At 38.7% G+C, this 26476-nt stretch overlaps 1 protein-coding gene across 3 annotated transcripts in view; it reads right to left on the bottom strand.

Moving 5' to 3' along the window:
* Positions 1 to 5674, bottom strand: part of LOC309498414 (uncharacterized protein) — a 30607-nt gene extending 24933 nt beyond the window's left edge. Inside the window, exon 1 of one of the 3 annotated variants that reach the window (XM_082169148.1) lies at positions 5483 to 5674. The gene's annotated coding sequence lies outside the window, so the exon portion shown is untranslated. The remainder of the gene's footprint in view (positions 1 to 5482) is intronic. The other 2 variants (XM_082169147.1, XM_082169149.1) reach the window with 2 other exon arrangements.
* Positions 5675 to 26476: the final 20802 nt, after the last annotated feature.

Raw genomic sequence — 26476 nt, 5'->3', positions numbered from 1 at the left:
GCTTACAGCCTTCCGTACGTCGACTGCCCGCAACGTCTTCTGGGATTTTTAGCGGTTCGATTCTCTCAAGTCTGCATTTGATGCATCCTCGATATCAAGGACACATCCGGGCACTTCATGCGTCCTCTGTACTTGCGTTCTTGAGTATTGGAATTGAACTTCGACGGTTGATGATGACGTAGTACGAGAACACAAGGACACAAGATCACTGAAGAACGCATATTGAGAAACGAGAATATTGAAGCCTTTATTTTAAAACGCATTACAGCTGCACAGCGAGAGCATCATAGCTCGTCTGAGCGAGCTGATTGGCTGTGCTGCGGCAACTGCACGAACCTATGGCGAGTTAGCAGTGGCGTGCGGTTCAATGAGAGCGCTTAGCGCCCTGCTAACCTCGAGCGCGCCAATTTGGACGTGGCTGAAGTGTATAAATTCAGAGAAAACTCGCCAAAGGACTTAAGTTTTAAATCGACTTAAGTGATGTACCAGATATGAGCGAAATAGCATGGCAAGGCAACGCAGTACTCGTTGCCTTATCTCTAAGGGAACCGAGGTTAACGCAAGTAACCAAGTACGTTCCCTTACGAGAACGTTCTCTCGTACTGCGTTGCAAACGCTGTGGGAACCCAATTTAAAACGCCGTGCTATTCGCCTGTGACTGCTCTGAGAAGTCCAGGGAGCCCCAGGACTATAATAGGTGATAGGTTATATTGTTTAAGTTTCCAATTGACTGAAAATATAAGTTATTGTTACATTATGTTGTTAATAAACGTTTTAAATTTGACAATGTAGTGTGTGGTACATTGCGAACAAAGGTCAGATATTATTATATTGCATAAAAGTCTAAAAATAGCATAGCTTGTGCTTTCAATTATTATTATTTTTTTAATCGAGAATCGAATCGAACCGTGACTTTAAGGCCCGTACACACCGGGACAAATTTCGCGCGCGATATTCGCCGACGTTTAACGCCTCGTGACTAAACAAAGGGCGCCAATGTGAGTGTGCACACCGACGCGAAAAACGCCACGCGTAAAAGCGTAATTTTTTTTTAAACACCTCGGGTTTGTTTTTTTGGTTTGACGCGCCGCGTCAAAAACTATCCGACCAATGAGATTGGCGCTTTTGCTCACATGTCTGGAGCTTCTGAAGTTACAGTAAAACACAACTTGGGGGCGTTCAAACATAAAACGGTCTTGCCAAGCACACATACGTAACAGCGAAGAAGATATACGCCAAGTAGCGTCTACACTGCCCATAGACAGACACTGCCGGGAAGAAATGACGAGGAAGATGCAAGGCAAGATGAATGTAGAGCTGCTGGTCTCGTTGGTGTCGGAATAAAGAACTATATGACAAATGCGACAGCGACTACAAAAATCTTGTTAAAAGAGAACTGTTATGGAGTGGTATTGCAGAGTATAGACTGTTATGGAGTGGTTTTGCAGAGTAACTGTTATGGAGTGGTATTGTATTTCTGTTTTACATTAAAGGGTAACTAAACCCCTGGTCAGAGCCTGACTCCACCCACTGGCAATATTTGAAAAATGCTGAAAAAGTAGGCAGAGCCCAGTGGAGAGGGGGTGTGCATCTGAGACGTATCTCTCTGTAGGCAAGGGCGTGGTTAGCTGGTACTCTCTGACATCAGAGTGTACCACAACTTCCAATAGGAAAATTCAACTGCAGTAGCCACTGTTCAACCTGAAGAGGGCAGCACTCAGATGTTTTTACACCATATTTTGTAAAATTAAAACACTTTAAACACAAATGTCAAAAAAACGACTTGAATCAATGAACAGCACTAATAAAGCCCCATTCTTACAGATCATTAACTAAAAAAAGTTGGTTTAGGGTTTAGTTACCCTTTAAGCACCATCTAATGTCAGGGAATGAATTTGCATGTTCACTCGGCTCATCGCCAGCGAAAATCGCTTGGGTGTGAACACAAAAAACGCGTTGAAAAACGCTGGCGAATAACGCGCGCCGATATTCGTCCCGGTGTGTACGGGCCTTTAGAATCGAAAATGTAATCGAATCGAGGATTTGGAGAATCGTGACACCCAAGACATGGATAAAACATCAATAATACAAAGACAAGCACTAATGACACTCATCTTCAAACACGCAACATAGCCTAAGTATGAACTGAAACATGGTTTGATTTTATGATAATTAGCCTACATTGTATTAAAGCAATTAGATCTCTAACATGTAACAGTTTTTATGTGCAGAAACTGACAATCATGATTTATCAAGCGACAAGATACTTTTTGTACGCAAAAAAACCCCAAAAATAAGTAAATAACCAAATAGTTGAATAAAGTCGTTTTTTTGTTTTATTTTTTCCCGCACAAAAAGTATTCTCGTCGTTTGATAAACTTATGGTTGAGCCACTGTAGTCACTTAAACATTGTCTTTACTAACTATCTGGGCCGGCAAGTAAATCATTTTCATTTTTGGGTGAACTAACCCTTTAATTGTTCAGTTGAGATTTATTTGTGTACTCTATTACTCAAGTCTCTTATTTCACTACACTGATTGTAGTGAAAGACTGAGTATAAGTTTCTGTTGGACTTTCATATTTAAAAACCGAAATACCTTTTATCTAGCAAAATTGTTTCTGGAAAGTTTTAAAGAGATTTTTTTTCCAAATATTATTAATTTATAATTATTTATATTCACAGATTTATTTGTTGCACTGTTTCCTATACAGTTATATTACAAAACTAAAATACCCTTTTCAGTTTAGTGTTAGATTTGTGGCTGTGGGTAAATAATATATTACTGTCAAATGTAACGTTATGTCAGATTATACAAATACTAGTTCACTGTATGTGGGCCAGTGACAAATAAGGTTTTCAACTGATAAAAAATTCAAAAAGGTTAAAACTGCACATCAAAGTAGTTATTATCTTTATGGGGGTGTTTTTTACTTATTACTAAAATCTCAATTTTAAACAATGTATTTTAAGCGGTTTAACTGAGAATCATGTGACGATCGACACCAGTCAAAATGTCATACGGGATAACGTTAATGCATTTTCTAAATATTACGATATTAAAACTTTTCAAATCAATAATACTTAATGAATATATAAAGTGATGCAGTAAACAATATTTGGAGCACAGAAAAAAATGTTTTGCACAACAATTTTTTCTCATTATATTGTGATTTCTTTAAACGTGACCCTACTTGTTCAAGTTCTTTACCCACATTTTAACACTGCAATGTGATTTAAAATGCAAAATGTCTGAAAATGTTTTACAGGACTTGGGATCATGTTATTATTGTTTCCTCAACTCCATGAAGTGAAATTATGCATTTCAGTGGAAAAAAACAGCGTTATCCCGCCTGACTTAAGTTGTTACTCGGTATGACACCATATGAGTTAACACATGAATTGTCATTTTTACAACACTTAATAATGTTCATAAATAATTAATGTTTATGTTATGCAATGTTTTTCCAAGGAAATTAATTAGGCTCCACTGTAAAGCAATACAGATGTGGTTTTCAGTGTGTAAACTGTTACACACAAACTCAGTGTGGTTTCTTCCCAGATTTGGCAAGTATACAAATACATTTAAACATTTTTTCATGTTTATGAATATCAGAACAGCACAACTTTTCAACATTAGGTTTAATTTAGTACTGAAAAGTACCGTGAATCATTTTATTGATGATCATAGTCACTCTACATCAATATTCATAAATAATGTAAAGGGTTAAAGTAGGCGACCTTCACTCATTTCACTGAACATCATTTATTTGAACAACAAATTTACAAAAGCATGTAATTGAACAACATATTTATAAAGAAAAATCGTATTAATGGGTTGAAGTACCTTGAATCACTAAATTTCATTAGTTTCATTAAATGAACACTACATTTTTATAGACTTAAAGGGGCTGATTCCCCAATATGACAGGTTGGACAATAATTAAGTGTAATTGTAATTGAATATTATTATGAATTATATAATTTGCTAATATTTAACTAAACAATGTTAATGATATGTTAATATCACAATTTTAATGGAAATTATACAAATTAAAGCTGAAAACTGTACAATAATATATTGTCAAACAGAAAGTAACTGTTATCCTATATGACAAAATTGTTATCCGGTATGACAAAACTCAGTTTAAATCTTAATCGGGCAGTATTTTTGGCTACCTATAGAAATCTGCAACCTTTACCTTCAACTTCCAAATATGTAAATTCATGCTAAATAAACATATTTACATAAAATCCACATTATATATGTTATTTTAGCGTTATCCCATTTGACACAGGATTTTACTACATAGTATGCTAGTGAAGAAAAAGGGTAAGTTAAACACATTTTATGAAAGACATACTTTCCTTTCACCATTGTTTGGGGGTCCATCAGGGTCTTCCTGATTGTGTAACATGCTGTCTCACATCGTGTCAAAATAAAATTCACAATAAAATTGCTCCAGTTTGCTTGTTATCCCGGATGACATTGGCTGACAACCAGTTTTGGGACAGAATGCTCCAAAGCATAACAATCAACTGGATGTCATATTCTTTGTAATATTTAAATATATTGTTGTCAAGACACATACAATAATGCCTGTGGCAGAGATGATAGGGTTTATTCGATTTTTTACAGTTTGTTTGGCTTTTTTGTATGTCACTCTAAGGTCCGGACAGTTATCCTGTATGACATTATGTGACTATAATGTCTAATAATTCTTACACTTTGTAATACCCTCAATATATGTTTATATCATTTGATAAACAGAGATCAATAGATTCAATAAATGTGCTTTTTATTAAACATTTCCTTATTTTGACTTCATAAAGGGGTTTGGACATCAAAATTGCACGTCACGTCATTGGGCCACGTATTTGTTCATGTTTTATCAAGGGATAAGTCTGAAAAACACGGCATAAAATAATTATATTATGGCTACAGGAACGTTATTAAACATGGTTCTGTGTTTAACATTTTCTTTACTGTGGTAAAACCATGGTTAGTCTCGTAATGTGCTCATAGTTCAGGGCAGATATTTGGCTACATTCGTTTTGGAGAGAGAGAGAGAGAGAGAGAGAGAGAGAGAGAGAGAGAGAGAGAGAGAGAGAGAGAGAGAGAGAGAGAGAGAGAGAGAGAGAGAGAGAGAGAGAGAGAGAGAGAGAGAGAGAGAGAGAGAGAGAGAGAGAGAGTGTGAGTGAGAGAGAGTGTGTGAGTGAGAGAGAGAGAGAGAGAGAGAGAGAGAGAGAGAGAGAGTGAGTGTGTGTGTGTGTGTGTGTGTGTGTGTGTGTGTGTGTGTGTGTGTGTGTGAGAGAGTGATGATAAAATAATCCCTTCGAGTATAGTAATATTATGCGTTAGAACGATTGTATGAACTTTTTACGTTTTAACATAAACAGTAACATTAGCATTAGCAGTAACTTAGCATTTACAAATAACAGCGTATATAAAAAAGTATGAGACATCTACCAAAAAAACATACCTTTCTGAAACGTCCTGTAACAGCCGTCCGCTAATATTCTCTAAATCTGATTCGGGCTGAAATTAATAAGGCAATATTGACGCCTGTGTTTATAATACACCGGAGCGCAACTACTGTTATGGTAACGGCGTGACGATTCCGGACAGCGTGAACAAGGCGCTTAGCGAATCACAACACACTGGATCAAGCTGACCAATCAGAGCCCGTCGTGTATTTCTGAGGGGAGGCTTCTTATAATTTTTTAAAGAAGCATGAACACATGTTAGACTGCACCACATAAACATAATCAAGCCTTCGAAAAAAGCTGATCAACTCTTTAACAGCTGCTGAACACTATATTTTGTAAGTCCTGAAGGCTTAGTGCTATTTTGAACCAATAATAGGATCAAAAAGCAGTTGAAGGAAAAAGAGCAGTTAGTTCTTAGTTAGTTATCTGACTCCAATATTTATCTGATCCATTTAAAGATTTATGTTCCAGTATCTAGATTTTACATTAGGATACCTTAATTAAGTTCAGCACAATTCTGTTCAGTTTATAAGCTGTCAGATGAGACAAAACATGTTAGAAACCACTAGATCAGTAGTATGTAGTGTGCATAAGTGTGTGTGTGTCCTGTGAAGCAAATGGCACAGATGTGTGTTAGAGGTGTAAGAGACACATTGGTCCTCAATCTGCATAATGACGATTCCCTGCATACAAAAGGGGGTCGCACACCGGACGCGCAGCGCCACGTCTTTAAAATTCGAACACATTATTCTCAATGAGTGTACACACACCGGTTTATGTTTTCCTCTTTCCCTTTAAAAATGTTTGCCTTTCAGAACCTTAGGAAATGGACAGCGGCCGACACGAACACACACACCTTACTTGATAATAAAGCCGTAAAGTAGGCTATCTTTCAACTCAGGACAGCGCCACTTCTCACAAATACAGACAGGATTGGATTTGGAGATGAAAAGTTTAACTGACACGTAACCGCAATCAGCTTCGTGGGAAATTAAGAATCAATGTCACACAAGTCCACACAGTAAAAATTTGATTTGTTGACTCACCATTGCGGTTAATTCTTCAGGAGGAACGTGTCTCTGCGTACAGCAGTGCGCTTGATGAAAATATCAGCGATGATGTCCAGGTCCTGCTGTCGAGCCACTTCTTTGTGAGAGTTTATTATAACGATGTGATTTAATCGGGCTTGCCCCATTGTTGACCATATATATGTTTTCAGTCGGCGCATCCCAGAAAATGACCTCTCTGAGCAGCAAGATGTTACAGGGACAAGCTTTGTGACTTCTGGTAGTAACGTTCTCAAGTGCTCGCCATGAAGTCATATACATCTTGAAGAGTTGCAAGATGAACACCTTTCTGTTTTGTCCAAACACATGTCTCTATGCAATGTCAGCCTGCTTCCATCCATATCATCCCCATAGAACTAGATGCTGATGCTGTATCCATGACCTCAAAGTACTGCTGTCGGTACATTGCCTCTGGTGTTTGAAAACTGTGTGCCGCACCTCCACTGTCCAATCGCCGTGGGATTCTTCTTAGTCTGGGCACATTTGGGCTATCCAAGTCAAGGACGTGCGCTTCTGCTGTAGTATTTTTCCAAAATTCTTGGAATCCTTCACTAAGACACTTTATGTCTTCTCTCAGTGTGTCAATAAACTGCCAATCAAATGCCCAATAGCTTTCTGTAGGCGCAGCTGGCTGTTTTGAAGTGCAACATTTGACTGTTTCCATGCGAGAGAAGAATTTCAGCATGAGTTTCAAGGAGAAAAAGGTGCTAAATTTTAGCAGGTGCGTTAGAAGACGTGCGTTTGCTTTCCCTCCTGCCTCTCCCCTTTTTTTTCAGACAGGTCCTCCAGAAATTCCAGCAGCACACTGTAGTTGGATGCAATAGATTGTAACAAGGCCGTTTTCAAGGTCCATCTGGTAGGGCACAGAGGTCTAAGAGATGAAGCGTTGTCATCTTGAAACTCCTTGAACAAGGCCAGTAGCTTTGGTGAATTTCTGAAGAGTGTGACCAGGTCACGTATATTTGTCAAAAAGTTGCGTCATGCGGGAATGTTTTCGGAGACATCATGCACAACCAAATTCACAACATGTGCAGTGCAATGGATGTACTGTGCTCAAGGCTCACATGCGAGCCTGCAGACCTGTTCGAATACCGGACACATTTGATGCGCCATCATAGCACTGTCCTCTGCATTTATTGACTGGCAGGGCGACTCTCATCAGAATGTCTTTTAAAAGCTGAAAAAGTGTGTCTGCTGTTGATTTTGATGTCTCATAAAATCCTAAGAAACGTTCTTCTGGCTCCAGATTTTCAGTCACATAACGTAAGCAAACAGACACTTGTTCTTTGATTGTACTATCAGTTGTCTCATCCATAATTACAGAGAAAACCCATTTACTTCTCCAATTACCTTGCTCAAGACATCATGAACCATCATTTCAATCATCTCGTTTAGGATGTCATGAGAGAGCCACTTGTTCTCCTGACGAGCCAGCCATGACTTTAACTTTGGGATATCTTCAGCATGCACATATATCATCTGCATAAAATTGGACTCTTGGTCAGTTTTTCCTCTAATGGCCACTCCCTGACAGGAAAGAAATTGGAGAGTAGAAAGAATAGCCAGCAAAGCGATTCTGGCATCAGCCATCTGCCTTTGTTTACCAGCAGAGAGCGAAGCAGCAACATTAACACCTGCATTAGTAGCTGCCATAATGCTAACGGCAGTTCGAATTATAACAAACACAGCCCTTTTAATCTTTCATTTTCCCCTGTTGTGCCATTTTTCAATACTCTTCCAAACTAACCATACTCTAACCTCAGTGTGTTTGCCTATCGTGGTTACATTCACTGTCGTGTATTGCCACCTACTGGATTTACCAGGTCACAACACACTTCAGGTAATTTTTGTAGCGGAGCGAAATGGACGATGAAAAACTCATCAATGAAGTAGGGAAATACCCTAAAATATATGCAATAAACCACAGATTTTTTTAAAGACAACACAAGGAAGTCAGCAGCGTGGAGGAAGATTGCCGATGTCATCGGATTTTCAGGTAAGACTCTCTAATTATGTTAACTTACAACCTGAGGTAAAATGTTCTGTGACGTTAGCAACGACTGTACTTAATTGTACAGTAAAATAACGTACAGTACAGACATAATTTTAATTTCATAATGTCATAAAATAACAATATTTTTGACCACAAACTGACTATAATGATATTTCCATAAATAAATCTTCATATGTTGAATTAAGACTCCAATAACCTGCCTCAGTGCACCATAGGAATATTAATTGTTAAAATTGAAACCAATAGCTTAAGCAACAAACATGTAACATCTTTGTTTTATTGAACAAACAAATCATATCATTAGGTATAAGAAATGTTGAAATTGATTTGTAATAATTCTAATAATTGATTAGTGCTAATCTAATAGTAATGCTAATCAAAGACTAAATTATGAGGTAAGCAAGCATACATTAAGATATTAAGGAAGTGATCAATTCTAAAATCAATTAAATTGAATACATAGTTAAACTTATGGTGACCAATAAACCATTTCATTCTGCCAAGATACATGTCCCTCAGAGTTGAAATAAGAGCAGAATTTGTCTCGAACTGTGTAGGCCTCTGTTGGAACAGTGGAAACTGTTTCCACCAACAGTGGAAATGCTCTCCATCGATTCAGTAGTTGTGGCACTGGTATTCAGCCACCTCTCTACTTCCATTGGCTTGAGAAGAAAGTTGTGCAGGATGCAAGCTGACAAAATAAGGCTGTTTATTTTGTCAGGGTGTATGTTGATCCTTCTATGCAGGATCCTCCAGCGAGATGACAAAATGCCAAAGGCATTTTCTGCTACATTGCGTGCTCGAGGCAATCTGTAGTTGAAGATGCGTTGTTGTGTAGACAAGTCCTGACCAGGGTAAGGCCAAATCAGGAAGGTTGTTAATGGGAATGCTGCATCCCCAACAATGGTGAATGGCATGTTCCCCAGATGCTCTGCTCCTGGAAGATGCTGTTCATCTGGCACCTCCGGCTTCTTTGCATCTAGTGCCTGCCCTATGGCTGAGCCAGCAAAGACACCCCCATCGCTTGACCATCCATACTGTCTCACTACATCCATGACCATCCATACTCACTACATCCAATATGGACTAGGCGGAAGCGATATTCGGCATCAACAACAGCCAATAATACTACAGAGAATGTTTTTTTTGTAATTAAAATAAAGGCTGCCTGAATGTGGTGGTGCAAAGAGGAGAATGTGCTTCCCATCTATCGCTCCAATGCAGTTAGGAAAATTCCACCTAGTTGAAAATTTTTATTAGGTGTGTATCCATCATCCGCCTGTTAATTCCTGCACATGTGTCCTTGATAGATTTAGAAAAAAAGAAAAAATGGTATAAACTGTATGCTCTTGTTTGTCTCTCTTTTTCTCGGTACAATCAATAACGTTGACTTCGACAACTCTGTGGATGGATCGACCCATGAAGGTGATTTAGAAACACAAATGACTCCAGAAGAGGAAAGTCCAGTACCAGAGACAACAGGGACCGAAAGTGAAGTTTCAGGATGGCCACAGAGACCCAAGAAAGAAAAAAGAGACCCAAAAAGTCCAATCACACAAATGAATGAAAAGCTTATTGGCAACTTATGACTTTTTAGCAACACCAACAGTGCCACCAAAACAGCATGACGGAACTGAGCTTTTACTTTTAAGCTTAGCACCAATTAGGTTCTTGGGAAAAAGGGAACATACACAGGCAAAACTAGAGATGCTACGTATCCTGGATGACCTGGATGTTCAGAGTCAGGCACATCATGGGCAAGGTGTGATTAGCTACTGTACCACACAGGACCACCACTGTTTGGTAGCTGGAATGCTCCAAATTAAAATATTGTCCCACCCTCAGCTTTCTCAACATACCATATTCATATAGTTCAATGAGATTGGTTGATTGATTTGGGAATTGTTAACCAAATCCTGTTTTATGTTAGATTACATACAGATATTGTTTTTTATTATGGTAGTATGTGATGTTTGGACCCACCCTAAATTGTATGTGGAAGCTGGCTAGAATGGTCAGCAATTGTTACTATTATTAGAATTATCTAGTTGTACATTACTGTGTTATCTTGACATATGGCTCACATGGTAACATCCATTAAATGAATTATTGTTTTGAAAATAATGTCTTCATTCTTCCAACATCATAATAACTGTAAACTGTAAATCAGATATAAATAGGTTATATAGAAAATTGCTTACCGCAATGTTACTGCAAGTTTTTTCTTTTGGCCCAATCGGTGTCCGGTAATTTATTGACATCCCTGTGATGTCAGGTCCAATAACTGACAGCAGATCCTCCATCTGCTCTGCATTCATTCTGAAGTACTGCTGGTGCTTTTCTGGACTTAATTTCAGCTCCTGAACAAGGTGGTGGAAAGTGGCAAATTTTTTGCCTTTTTTCATTTAGAGGGTGTACCCAAATTCAATTGCCTCTATTTTTCAGTCTGCGACGTAAAAGTAGCAGTACAGCAGTTTTTTTTTGTCAGCCAAAATTGTATCTGTTTGGGAAGAATAAGACAAACAGGGCATTCATACAAAAAAGTCTTAATAGGTTGTGTATGTAAATATGACCAAATGTAAATATGACTGTTGAATAGTGTATAATTTAGAAGTGAATGTTCTTTTGTACCATAAAGTATTAAAGAAAAACTATTATTAAACTAAAATATAGTACATTCATCGTTCATTGTAAGAAAAACGTTACTTGTGACAGAGAGGAGTATGAGTAACCCCTAAATGAATAGCACAAGAGGGTGATACGTACCTTGTACGTAACTGGCATTATATATAACATTATTTTACAAAGAAATAATATATCGCCAGTTATGTATAATAAGATAAACAAGAATATATCAAATAACTCGTTTGGTTTAATGCTTTCACCCGAGTTAGCAAGTAAACACTATTGTATTATGTAACATAGTTGCCTAGACAACAGATACAACAAAACAATTGTTGATACTTTTACTTAATTAACGTTCAAATGTCAGCTATTATTCAATTAACATAAAACAACTAAATAATAAATAAAGTTAAATCTCACCCATCGTGCAGCTCTTCTACCAGGAGTCGATTCAAAATTGAGTTTGCGTGAATAGAATGTGCGCGTCCGGTGTGCGATACCGGACGTTGTCCTTGACGTGACGTGACGCGGCACCTTTTATTACTTACGGGCACGTGTCGCTTGTTGGTATCACTCACAGAGGAAAATGGCAGCACATCCTGCAAAATACTCCGAAGCTCCCGTGTCCCTCATTATCGTTACTGGAACTTTTGTCTCTTTAGTCTGTCCCATTACATAAAATTATGTTGTCATCTGAACTTGTGAATGGAGAAGTGGTGATTGGAGTGCGTCCATCATTACCAGTGGAGGGGGTGGATATATTCCAGGGAAATAATTTGGCAGGGGGTAGGGTTTGGCCTGTTACCTCCTGTGGTTTCATCTTTTCCCCTTCCAGGTCCTGATGAGAGTAACAAGAACTTTCCACAGGTAACTGTTCCACAGGAACTTTCCAAGAAGGTGATTTTAAGTATAAGCCTTCACTTTGAAATTACATGCGTAATTTTTCCTCTTTGACCGTTCTCACACACACATTTACCATGCTGTTTACCATGCTGTTAATTTCCTATAAGGTATTTGCTTGGCTTAGAATGATAAAAAATTGTTCCACTCTTTCCAATTACACTGATTGCTGGCATGTCTATTTAAGTGGTGGTTTAAATGTTGTTTTTAATGTATCAAACATGGAATTTTCCCAGTTCCCAAATATCGTAATGTAGTGATTACTTTAATTTCTGGCGCTATGGCATTTCTGTGCTGTGTCGGAGATGTTAGCGCGTCTCTAATAAGATCAGTCACAAACATGATCCCTGCACGATCTAATCTATAGGGTCTTATTATCTCAGTCATCCATTGTCTGCAAAATATTTCTTCTCCCTCTTCGTCTTTCTGTCATTTTCTCCTCTGCTAAAGAAACTCTTAAGCCTCTTAAAAGTCCTCGTCCGTACTCCTAACAATTTTGACCTTAAGACCTCTTTTAAGGGTTAAGATGCTTTCTGAATTACTTTTTTCTTTACTAGGATTTTTTCTTTAATTTTAAGAGTAAACGCCCACATTTCTACAAATTTTCTTAGAATTTTGTCACTAGGAGCTACTCTTTGTATTAAGATTCTTTATGAATATGGGCCCTGATTCTTTGGGTAGACCAGCATTTTCCCTGCCTGATGACTTTTCTGTTTCCTCTTCTGATTTGATCCAGGAGCAGAAACTTGATTCTCTCTCCATAAATTGTTTGAGAGTGTGATGTCTCCTGATGAACTTTGGCATGTTGCTCAGAGTTCTCTTTTGCAGGATGGAATGTTGGTGAGGAAATGGATTCCTCATGGAAGTGACTTTGCTGGGGATCCTATCTTGCAGGTGGTAGTTCCAGAGAAATATCGATCATTGGTGTTGGAGATTTCACATGATAAACTTGCTGGACATTTAGGGGTAAGAAAGACTTATGACAGAATCCTTCGTAATTTTTTTTGGGCCTAAATTGAAGAAGGAGGTGTTAAAGTATATCAAGACATGTCATACCTGTCAACTAAAAGGCAAGCCGAATCAGAAGATCAAACCTGCTCAACTGTTTCCTATTCCTGTTGTTAGTCCACCTTTTGAGCACTTGATTATCGATTGTGTAGGCCCACTGCCTAGATCAAAATCAGGTAGTATTTATTTGCTCACTGTGATGTGTGCATCGACTTGGTACCCTGCGGCCTATCCCCTCCATACGATCACTGCAAAATCGGTGGTGAAGGCCTTGACTTAAAGGGATAGTTCACTTTGAAATTAATTTTTGGTGTGTTTTAGCTTACCTCAAGGGCATCCAAGATGTAGGTGTCTTTTTTTCCGCAGTAGTTTAAATTTTTATATTTTTAGGTCAAACCGTTCTTGTCTGTCAGTCATATAATGCAGGTCGATGGTCACTGTCTCAAAGAGCATGCACAGAGTCCAAATTAAAACAATTCCCCGTCGTCCAAATTAAACAATTCCCCATCGTAAGTACACATTGATGGCCTAAGACACGAAACGAGCGGTTTGTGTGAGAAAACGAACAGTATTTATATCGTTTTTACCACTTATACACAGCCATGTCCAAGTGATCTGATCTGACGTGTACGCAGACTGGTGCATAGATATATACACTAGATGTCGCCTTAAAGACATTCGTTCCAATGAACTGCCGTAGACAAGGCGACTTCTAGTGTGTATATATCTATGTCTTAGGCCATCAATGTGTACTTACGATGGGGAATTGTTTAATTTGGACGACGGGGAATTGTTTTAATTTGGACTCTGTGCATGCTCTTTGAGACAGTGACCATAGACCTGCATTATATGTGACCTGATCCAGCAAAATGAGTCACAGTGACCCAAATTTCAAAATTGAGATTTTGGTATTAATGGAAAGATGAGACCATACGCTTTCAAATGATATCCTTGTCAAAGGCATACCTTGAATGGTTGTAAAGATATACACATTTGAATTATGGTCGTCTGTCCTCTTTTTCAAATTGAAAACCTGAGACAATCGCTTTTAAAGGGATACTTCACCGTTTTTTCATATTAAACTATGTTATTCCCTTAACTAAGACGAGTTGATACATACCTCTATCGTCTCAGTGCGTGCACTAAATCCCTCTGTCTTGCGGCGAAACTTTGTTAGCCCAGTTCATTTAATATGGGCCAAGCAGAGAAGATACCAAACACCTCCACGTTTTCCCTATTTAAATACAGTTACTCGCGTAGTGTAACTCGACCTAGGACGGTGACACAAAACAAAACGTTGCGCTTTTCTAAGCGTGTAAAATGGATAACTATTTTGTATGGCGGAATACCATTGCAAGTGCTTGTAAGCACTTCGACTTGGCGCAGTAATATCTTCACTAGAGGGAGCGGGGGCCGGTGAGAGGATTTTTCACGAGTGAAGATATTACTACGCCAAGTCGAAGTGCTTACAAGCACTTGCTATGGTATTCCGCCATACAAAATAGTTATCCATTTTACACGCTTAGAAAAGCGCAACGTTTTGTTTTGTGTCACCGTCCTAGGTCGAGTTACACTTCGCGAGTAACTGTATTTAAATAGGGAAAACGTGGAGGTGTTTGGTAGCTTCTCTGCTTGGCCCATATTAAATGAACTGGGCTAACAAAGTTTCGCCGCAAGACAGAGGGATTTAGTGCACGCACTGAGACGATAGAGGTATGTATCAACTCGTCTTAGTTAAGGGAATAACATAGTTTAATATGAAAAAACGGTGAAGTATCCCTTTAAAGTTTTTTGCCCGTTTTTTGTTGATATCTTTCAAAATCCATTGCATTTAAAGGGATGAACTATTTATTGTACAGCTTAATTTGACCAAAGACATTAATATATGATATTATGCCAGGCTGAAGCTCAAATTATTTTAAAGTTTTTATTTGAATAAATAATTTAAAAGGCACTTTTACAAACATTTACTAAAATCAGAAAGATTGAACAGAGGTGCTACAGTTTTGCTTGAGAGAGGGGGTGTGTGTGTGTGTCTCTCTCTCTCTCTGTGTGTGTGTGTGTGTGTGTGTGTGTGTGTGTGTGTGTGTGTGTGTGTGTGTGTGTGTGTCTGTTTGTGTGTGTGTCTGTGTCTGTGTGTGTGTGTGTGTGTGTGTGTGTGTGTGTGTGAGAGAGAGAGAGAGAGAGAAAGTGAGAGAGGCAGAGAGACAAGGAAACAGAGAACAAATAATGTTAGCCTATGCAATCATATCTTTGTGTAGGCTAGATGACAACAACAGTGTAACATATTCATAACGGAGATACCAACAGTTAAATATTGGGTTAAAATTAATCAAACACATTGTAATGGATTCTCCTTGCAGATAAATACACTCACAGAATAATTGCACTCACTCACATCCATACACGATAAATACCACAGGGCTTTCACTTTCGCTGTAGCTGTCATCAGAGGACACGTCTCCAGATCCAAAACAATCACTGACTAGCCTTAGACACTCTTGATGACCAGCAGCAGAGCTTAGGTTAGAAGCCTCCAGTGAGTTCAACGCTTTTGGCGAATTTTTGGCGACTTTGCTCTCTTTTGACAGCGACATTTCTCAAATTAATAATATTTAATCTTTCTGAGGAGATCTGCTAGCTTGTTTACATAGCGCTACGAGTCTGACAGGAGGATGGCTGGACCAATCGCGTGCCGGTCAGTCGAAACGGGGCTTCCCATTGACAAATGATCAGCGTTTGTGTACATTTCTAAGCTTTTTGATTGGTTCTATACAACGTGTAACACCATATTTGGAAAGCAGAGACGTTTGAGGGGATTCCCGGGAAATGCTCAGAGGTGACGAGAGGAGTTGAGAAAAGCAATATTCATTTCCAGCGAATTTAGTAAAACTTTGTAAACTTTAATAGTCATTTAAATACCTTTACTCAATTATCTGGACTACGAAACTTTAGGTAATTATTTTTGAATGTCTGTTCTTTGAAATTTAGCACAAAAAAATAAATTAAATTAAAAATATTATTTCATTGTTTTTCCACATAATCGGCCCATATCTTAAAATGGAACGTTGCGACTTCCGACTCATTTCGCCAGATCGGGTCACATATGACTGACAGACAAGAACGGTTTGACCTAAAAATATCTAAATTGAAACAACTGCGGAAAAAAAAGACACCTACATCTTGGATGCCCTTGAGGTAAGCTAAAACATACCAAAAATTAATTTCAAAGTGAACTATCCCTTTAATTCATTTCTATTTTTGGCATTCCGAAGATTGTGCAAAGTGATCAAGGTTCTAATTTTACGTCTCATTTGTTTTCACAGGTTTTGAAACTGTTGCACATTAAGCACAATAAAGCTAGTGCTTATCACGCCCAAAGCCAAGGGGCTTTAGAGCGTTTCCATCAGACGCGGAAGTCCTTACTGCGTGCTTATTGTACAGAGCTGGGGGGTGATTGGGAGCAGGGATTGCCGTGGTTGATGTTGTCAGCACGTGAGATAAGCCAAGAAAGTACTCGTTTTAGTCCCAATGATTTGGTGTTTGGGCACACCGTTCGGGGACCGCTGGCTGTGCTCCACAATAACTGGACTGAAGGTACACCACCTCAGAATTTGTTAAGTTATGTGAACGACTTTAAGCGCAGATTGTATGAAGCGGGTAAGATGGCAAAAGAACAATTGCATTCTTCGCAGGGACGTATGAAGTCACTTGACGATAGGCCTTTTTCACAAAAATGGCCGCCGAGACCAGAAGTAGGGTAAACTCTTTTCCGGTGAAAGTAGCAGTAGCAGTCGGAGGACAAATGCGGAGACTAATGCTGCGTTCACACCAAACGCGAATATGCGTCTAAATTCGCGCCTGCCGCGTCTAGTTATACGCGTGACCACTTTGTGTTCATTCGCGCGTCAAGAGCGAAATCGACGCGCGTAAAAACAAAAGTTTGAAGCGAAATTTACGTGCGTCAGAGGCGAAATCCAGAGGTGAAAGTTTCGAAACCCGTTGGCGGCCATCTTTTTTAGATGTTTATCGAGCATTAGCATTAGCATTAGCATTAATCGAGAGAGTCACCTGAAGAAACCTGTCCTGTGATTTTTTTTTTGACGTTTTTTTTTTTTTTTTACACTAAATTGTGATTGTTGTCTTTACATTATATTAATAATGTTTCATATAATCTAGAATAGATATGAGATACAAAATGAGTATCTCTCACATATTGAAATCGAGTTTTATGTTTGCTTTGTTGTGCATTTTAGTCATATTACAAAATAATTTGAGGCCAAACATAAAATAACATTATAAACTGTCACTTCACCACGTGACAGCAGCAAGCAGGCTCCTGATTGGTTAACGCGGCGCGAATTGACGCAGAAGTTCCGATTTTTCAACTCGGGCGGCAGATGCGAATTCGCGTCAAACGCGTGAATGCACAAATAGCACTAATAAAATCATTCACGCTTAAAGGGATAGTTCACTTTGAAATAAATTTTTGGTATGTTTTAGCTTACCTCAAGGGCATCCAAGATGTAGGTGTCTTTTTTTCCGCAGTAGTTTCAATTTTGATATTTTTAGGTCAAACCGTTCTTGTCTGTCAGTCATATAATGCAGGTCGATGGTCACTGTCTCAAAGAGCATGCACAGAGTCCAAATTAAAACAATTCCCCGTTGTCCAAATTAAACAATTCCCCATCGTAAGTACACATTGATGGCCTAAGACACGAAACGAGCGGTTTGTGTGAGAAAACGAACAGTATTTATATTGTTTTTACCTCTTATACACAGCCATGTCGAAGTGATCTGATCTGACGTGTACGCAGACTGGTGCATAGATATATACACACTAGATGTCGCCTTGTCTACGGCAGTTCATTGGAACGAATGTCTTTAATGCGACATCTAGTGTATATATCGATGCACCAGTCTGCGTACACGTCAGATCAGATCACTTCGACATGGCTGTGAATAAGAGGTAAAAACGATATAAATACTGTTCGTTTTCTCACACAAACCGCTCGTTTCGTGTCTTAGGCCATCAATGTGTACTTACGATGGGGAATTGTTTAATTTGGACGACGGGGAATTGTTTTAATTTGGACTCTGTGCATGCTCTTTGAGACAGTGACCATCGACCTGCATTATATGACTGACAGACAAGAACGGTTTGACCTAAAAATATCAAAATTGAAACTACTGCGGAAAAAAGACACCTACATCTTGGATGCCCTTGAGGTAAGCTAAAACATACCAAAAATTAATTTCAAAGTGAACTATCCCTTTAACGCGCCAGACGCTCAATTCGGCGAATGAGGCAAATTCGCGTCTACCGCGCCGCGCTAAACGCCTCATTCGCGCCGCAAGACCTCCAGACGCGCGTAAACGCGTCTTACCATTGACTTAAAGCCACAATATGTAACTTTTTTGCTTTAAAAATAGCAAAAATCACTATATCTATGTTATATATATTTTTTAGTTGTGTACTTACATTATCCCGACTGTTTCCAACAACTTTCAAACCAGGAGAAATTTGTAATTTAATTCGAGAAACGTCCCGTTTCTTTATTTCCGTTTTGTCGCCGTCAATGGCGTCATATCCGCGTTGTCCCTGGTTTCCGCTCGTACTGCCATGGCAACCAGAGCTATGAACCAGAGCCCTCTGATAGTAACCAAAGCGACTGACGGTAGTTCGCAATGTCTATTTGCACGCTGTTGTTGTTTCGTTCAAACATTATGGACCATGGCAAGCAGACTTTGGATACAAAAGGAGAACTAAAACGAGAATCAATATCAGCGCGGTGTTTTCGAAATGCCTAGAGCTCCCATAGACAGTAAACGAGAGCTCCACGTCCGAGACTTCGACCGCTTCTACATGTAACGTTACTTTATTAAACAGGTGAGCACATTTACATAAAACTAATCAATGTTATATAGCTCAACATGATGAAATGTTAGAATATGATCTGTATGTTATTCTAATGTTGATCTAGCTTACTGCTAGTCTCATACAGACAAACTAACACATACATTTCAACACATTCAAATGCAGTTTAGTGTGATAGTGTAATGTTAGACCAAGTGAAACAACGCTGCGTTACCTCACAAGTTTAATTTGTCTAATAAACTGACCTGTGACTGTGAGTAGTAATTCTGCACTCGCGTGTTACGTTAGTTCGGTAGAATGAAATGTCCATATTCCTTATATGATAGCTGATAGCTGTCTCTTAGCAATCCCGAACTGCTTCATATCACAGTCATGATAAAAGCATCGATGTATTCAGTCATCCATAAACATTATTAGATCCATAGATTAGATCGGTCGGCTTGACGTTGACGACAAGATCCATAATTGTTAGCAAATGTTGCGTCATCAAACTACGCCTTTGTTATTATAAATAGGTTAGCGACCCCTAGTGGCGAAAAATTCCATGCTGTACGTTTAACATTGAAATCACTCGCGCCAGACGCATATTCGCGTTTGGTGTGAACGCAGCATAAAAGCGTCCAGTCCTGTTGCGTACCTTTTTATGTTTGCACTCATAGAAGAAACAACCCTATTTATAATTGCACAGCTTTCCTTGTGACGAAATGTTGAAAAAGCGCTGGATTTGGGCTACACCGAGAGAAGAGGGGCACTTTTTTGTGTGTTATGCACTTCACGGAGGATGAAGTCCGTGTAATTTACGAGTCTACCAGAGTCTGGTCATAGATATCTTACACCTCAGGTTGTGCTTTGCAGGTTTTCATGGAGCAACTGGGGAGAAGTTAAATCACGCCAGACACAGACGGCAAAAAGACGTGTCTGTGGTGTGAAGGAGTAAGCAGATGTTGAAAATGGAGTGTTGATGGCGGTTCGGAAGTGATGCCCTGACAAAACATGTTTATATTGCACTTGATTGTTATCTGATTTGCACGTCATGCACTTTTATTTATTATTATTAACTGTTGGCAAATTAAAATTGTTTGTAGAAGTTGTTTTCTGTAACTTTCTTAAAAATGAGTGAACACGGAGCAGTTTTTCCGTGAGCGGGACTGGAAAACCCGGAGTGGATCAGGAGCGGAGTGTTAACAGAACGCTTAGAGTGGAGAGAGGAACGTGCTTTTGCTCCACTCCAGGCTTTGATCACATCCCCCTAAGCAGGGTGAATAGCCCCGTCTTTCCCATTCAAACTAAAATTAAGACATTAGGCCTACACTATTTGAGAAATGTAAGCATATTTACAGCATTAAAATGATGAACAGTGAATTTAAGATATAAGGACAGGGGGGAACCCTGATATTGATGGAAATCCGTCGTATAACGTTACTCTCGTAGCGACTGAGTAGCAACTTTAATCCCTGTATATATTATGAACAATTTTTTACAGTCTATGATTATGAAGTGTATTATTGAATATAAAATTACATACATTATGATATATTAGTAAATATATGTCTCACATTTTTAAATATATGAAAATTCATTATGTATTATTCAATATATTGTAATATTAACACAATATATTATTCTGTATATTTTCAAATATACTGTTAAACCATTCAATCTATTGATCATTCATATAGGGAAATATATTTTCTTTTCATAAGGGGACCCGACAGTAAAATGTGATTTAGTAACATCATGATTTTTTAAAACATGTAATATCACTCACTTCATTCATGTTTTTAGTCTAACCATTTTTTAATTATTTGCCTTAATTTCATTATTAGACCTACTAGCAACGATAGGTCAAATTCACTGTAAAGATGTACAATTCTCAGTTTCATTCATGGTGGTAACATCGCTAGTGGAAGTCGCTAGTGGAAGATTGCTGCAATCTCCGGGACAAACTAACACTTAATAACATGAAATTTTAACAAAAGCCACTAGATTTCAAACATAGCCTACAATCAGACATCATTTCAATTTATGTATTTATTTTGTTTAGCTATAGTAAGTGTGAGCTTAGTAGCCATCAAGTGCCATGCCATTTAAATGAATGGAACTTTTTTTTATGTAAGCAAACATCAAGAATAATTTGTAACCTTTGTCCAATTTCGATCTTGTCACAGCTCCCTGAAAACTATCAACAAAACGGACAACATCTGCTATTCTTACTTTTGTCAGATATATTAATGACAGAGAAAACAAGCTGTTCACAGTCCATTTTGAGAATGAATGCTGATCGTAGCGGGTGGCGGCGCGACCGGAAGTATCGCTACCCTACTTCCGGTCTCGGTCGCCATTTTGTGAAATAGGCCTATCGGCAAACTGAGAAACGACAATTTATGCCTGCCGATCAAGTGTTGGCTCTGTTACCTGTGGAGGGCTCACCATTTCAACCTGGTTTACTGGTCTGTATGTAGTGGTGAAACAAGTTACTGACTTAAACTATCTTATTGCCACCCCAGAGAGAAGGAAGTCAACACAGTTGTGTCATATTAATTTGTTGAAGCCCTATTATTGTCGTTCTCCTAAAGCGTTAGAGACCAGAACAGATGTGAAACCTGCACTGGTAGTTGAGAGTACTTCACCTGTTCCTTTGGAAGAGGGAATTGGTGAAGGGGTTTCTTTCCCCGAGGATATGGTGCTGTTGGGACGTCTTAAAAATTCAGAGACTCTTTGCATAAAAATTTCCATAAAATGTTGACCCATTTAACAGAGAGTGAACGTGTCAACTTGACTGCTCTTATTAATCATCATGTCTCTTTATTTGGTGATGTACCGTGTACACATTGGGCGGAGCACGATGTTGATGTTGGGGATGCTGAGCCCATTTGCCAACATTTTTATCGTGTGTCCCCAAATAAACTCTTACATCTGGTTGCTGAAGTTCAATATATGCTAGATCATGACATTGCATGGCCATCATTTTCCAGCTGGGCATCCCCCTGCTTGCTTGTCAATAAATCTGTTGGAACTTATCGGTTTTGTACCAATTATAGGAAAGTAAATAAAGTGACGAAACCAGACTCCTTTCCACTTCCTCGTATTGAGGATTGTGTTGATCGGGTTGGGGCGGCGAAATTTGTAAGTAAGTTCGATCTGCTCAAGGGCTACTGGCAGGTTCCGTTGACAAGAGATCTCTTCCTTTATTACATCTAAGGGGTTATTTTCTTATAATGTTATGAGTTTTGGTCTCAGAAATGCGCCTGCAACGTTTCATCGACTTACAGAGGTGTAAAAAGTACTCAAAAATGTTACTCAAGTGAAAGTACAAGTACTGAGGGAAAATTTTACTCAATTAAAAGTAAAAGTATCTGGCCAGAATCATACTCAAGTAAAAGTAAAAAATACCACATTCAAATTGTACTTGAGTATTAAATAAAAGCAAGAATGAAAACTAGAGATTCTTGTTTAAGCTTTTAATCTCTAAAAACATTAAGTGAATGAACCACATAGGCCTACAAGGTTTTATCCTGCTTTAGAACTGTTTGTATTTAATTGTATTTATTTATCAAACTATAAGACTACTATCTAATGCCAGTATGCAACATTCTTTAAACAATCCACTAAACATGCTTTTACCACAAAAAAAAAAGAATTCGCTAAGGTACGGCCATGGGTGCTCCTGGTCCTGTGGCTGATTTTGGACTGTGTTCGCAGCTGAATCACATTTTCTTCCACTGATTGACCATAGACAGTATATAAACTGGACACAGCGACCCCATAGATTTCAATGGAGAAAAGTGAAGCAAATTAGAAGCACTCACTTCCTGATGGCTGAGCGTACTGTGCAGACTCAAACTGAGTTTGACGACATAGATGTGACGTGAGCAACCTGTCTGTCTTCTAGTAGCTGTGCCAAGAGAAATCTGAATCATTCCCTTCCGAAACTTGCAGAGACGGAGAATGTCAGTCAAATCAAGTCAAATTTTATTTCTATAGCACGTTTAAAAACAACAGAGTTGCACCAAAGTGCTGTACAGAGCTACAGTGTGCAAATAAAAAGCATTAGAAAAGCTAAATACAATACAAATAAAAGCATTGAAAAGGCAAAATACAATTATAGACACGTTACACCCGATACAATCCATTTAATAGATCAAATAAAATCAATCAAAAGCGACTTAATTAAAAGCCAGAGAGAATAAATACGTTTTAAGAGCCGATTTAAAACTGGATAATGACGGAGCAGACCTCACAGCGAAGGGCAAACTGTTCCAGAGTTTAGGTGCCGCAGCAGAGAAGGCCCGACCACCCTTGGTTTTACAGCGAAAGCGTGGGACAGTTAAAAGAAGCTGATTACAAGACCTAAGAGTTCTTTGGGGAGTGTACAAAGTCAGAAGGTCTGATAAGTATTTTGGTGCAACACCTGATAGCGCCTTGTACAAAAAAACTGCAATTTTAAAATCGATTCTGAACTTAAACGGAAGCCAATGTAACATTTCTAGGATAGGTGAAATGTGATCTCTCTTTTTTGTACCGGTCAAAAGTCTCGCTGCAGCATTTTGAACAACTTGCAGGCGAGAGATTGTAGTTTGAGGCAGACCACAGTACAGGGAATTACAGTAGTCCAGCCGTGATGTAATGAAGGCGTGGATTACAGTCTCTAAATCTTTTGGAGACAAGAAATGTTTTACTTTTGCAATCGATCTCAAGTGAAAGAAGCTGCCTTTTACCACTGAGCTGACTTGTTTTTCAAAATTAAGTGCCGAATCCAATGTAAATCTGAGATTCCTTACATGAGGTCGAACACTGACGGGGAAGGAACCGAAATTAAAATTAAAAGTAGATGAGGAACTAGATGGGCCTAAAATCAAAATTTCGCTCTTACTTTCATTTAATTGTAAGAAATTATTTGCCATCCAACATTTGATCTCCTCAAAACAGTCACACAGTGCTTCCAGGGGATAAGACATATCAGTTTTTGCCGGTAGATAAAACTGTGTATCGTCAGCGTAACAGTGGTAGGATATCCTATGTTTCTCAAAAATGGCACCCAGTGGCAACATATAGAGTGAAAAGAGAAGCGGGCTTAAAATGGACCCTTGGGGCACACCACAAAGTAGGGGAACAGGTGTAGAAGTAAATTTCCCCATATTTACTGAGAAGGTTCTGTCTTTGAGATACGAGGCTAACCACTGCAAGGCAACACCCTGAATGCCCACCACTTTTTCCAATCGATGCAGCAAGGTACTATGGTCGATCATATCAAAAGCAGCGCTTAAATCTAGTAAGACAAGCACTGCGTGCAATCCGGTGTCGAGTATTTGCAAAAGGTCATTGTTGACCTTCAACAAAGCAGTTTCTGTACTGTGCATAGATCTAAAACCAGACTGAAAAGTATCAGGAATATTGGATGTACTGAGATAAGTATTCAACTGGCAATGCACGACTCTCTCTAAAAGTTTAGAAATAAAAGGCAACTTGGATATAGGTCTAAAATTATTGAGGAGAGATGGATCCAAATGGGGTTTCTTAAGCAGAGGGTGAACTACAGCATGTTTAAAACTAGCAGGGACAATTCCGGTCGCTAAAGAACTGTTAATAATATCTGTTACAGCTGGGCACAAAGTTTCGAACACTTCCTTAAAGAGACGAGTAGGAACAACATCAGACTCACAACTGGAACATTTTGCCTTAGAAACAATATCAGCCAGCTGAGAAGAGGAAACAGGATGAAAACAAGTTAGTGAATCGATTGGTGAACAGTTCAAAGGTGGATTATATATTGCTGGCTTAATGGAACCCTTGATCGTCAAAACTTTTTCATTAAAAAACTGGAAAGTTCTCACATGTTTCTCGAGATGGAACAAGAGTAGGGGCTGGTAAGGGTTTTAGCACAGAATCAATTGTCTTAAACAGCATTCTCGGCCGATTTGCATTTTCTGTGATGAGTTTTGAGAGGAATTTGGATTTTGCCTCTTTCACTGATTTTTGGTAAGTGATTAAGCATGCAGTTAAACATTCATATGAAATTTGAAGTTTATCTTTTTTCCACTTTCGCTCTGCCTTACGACACTCTTGTTTAAGAGAGTGAGTAAAATAATTTAACCAAGGCTGTGTGGGGCCCTTTCTCTTAGCTTTTCTGGGCTTAAGGGGAGCAGCAGCGTCTAAAGAAATGGAGCAGGCTTTAGTAAAAACCTCCACCATCTCTTCAGTATTTAATATGTCAAATAGGATGTCATCCGCAAGGTTGGCCTGATAGTATTCGGAAAATAAGCTGGCAGTAGAAGGTTGGATAAAACGAGAGTAGTTCAAAGACTTTGAGCGAGTTGAGGTGGGAACAACACAAACAGATTCAAACACAATTGGCAGATGGTCTGAAATAGCACTACTACTCTCAGATTTGTTACGGGAAAACCATGTGATAACACTAGATCTAAAATGTGCCCCAGATTATGAGTAGGGCTAACGACTGATTGTGACAGGTTAAAAGATTCAATAAGGCAAGAAAATTCTTTCATCAAAGGTTTAGATGGACAACAAATATGAATGTTAAAGTCTCCTAGAATCAACAGCCTATCACAACGGGATACAATATTAGAGAGAAACTCAGAGAATTGTTGGATGAAATCTTTGTTAAATTTAGGGGGCCTGTAGATCAATGCGCATAATACAGGACTCCCTATGTTAATTCTCATTAACTGTACTTCAAAGCTTGAATACACATCCGTTTGCAGTTGATTGTTTTTAAAATGATTTTTAAAAACAGTAGCAACACCCCCACCCTGACCGGAAAGTCTTGGAGTGGTAAAAAAGGCACAACCCGGGGGAGAAAGTTCACCAAGAGATGAGAAATCATCCGGTTTCAGCCAGGTTTCAGTCACAAATAGAAAGTCCAGTGAGTTTGTAGTGAAAAAGTCATTTAAAATGAACGATTTATTAGATAATGACCTCGCATTTATCAAGGCCATCCTCAGTGTCTGAGATTCTGCTATTTCATTATTTGGAGATTAAATCTTGATAGAACAGAGATTCAGTGGTGGAATGTAACGAAGTACAAATACTTTGTTACTTTACTTAAGTACATTTTTCACGTATCTGTACTTTACTTAAGTAGAATCAATAGTGCATACTTTTGACTTTTACTTCGTTACTTTTTGCAGCAATTATTATACTTTCTACTCCACTACATTTCTACAAAGTTTCGTTACATTTTCGGATCAGTTTTTCCCCTGCCAAAATAGGGATTGAAAAAAAATCTCAATGTTTTCGGTGCTGATCGCGTTGGTGGCGCTAACAATAAAGCACCTAAAAGCTGTCACAAAGAACCAGGAAAAGTAATGAAAATGTCAACTATAGCAAGGAGACATTTTAATTGTTTATTAATAAACAAGTGTTTTCTGTGTCGGCTGCAAAGATGAGGTTGACGATAGGCCTACTGATACGCGATCTTCGCAGTAGTGAACGCGCCAGAGAGAAATGCGCATTTCATACGGATTATAAGCAGAGA

This window comes from Leuciscus leuciscus, assembly GCF_965113295.1.
Source record: "Leuciscus leuciscus genome assembly, chromosome: 1".
Lineage (NCBI taxonomy): Eukaryota > Metazoa > Chordata > Actinopteri > Cypriniformes > Leuciscidae > Leuciscus > Leuciscus leuciscus.
This window is presented reverse-complemented; position numbering and strand designations above follow the sequence as displayed.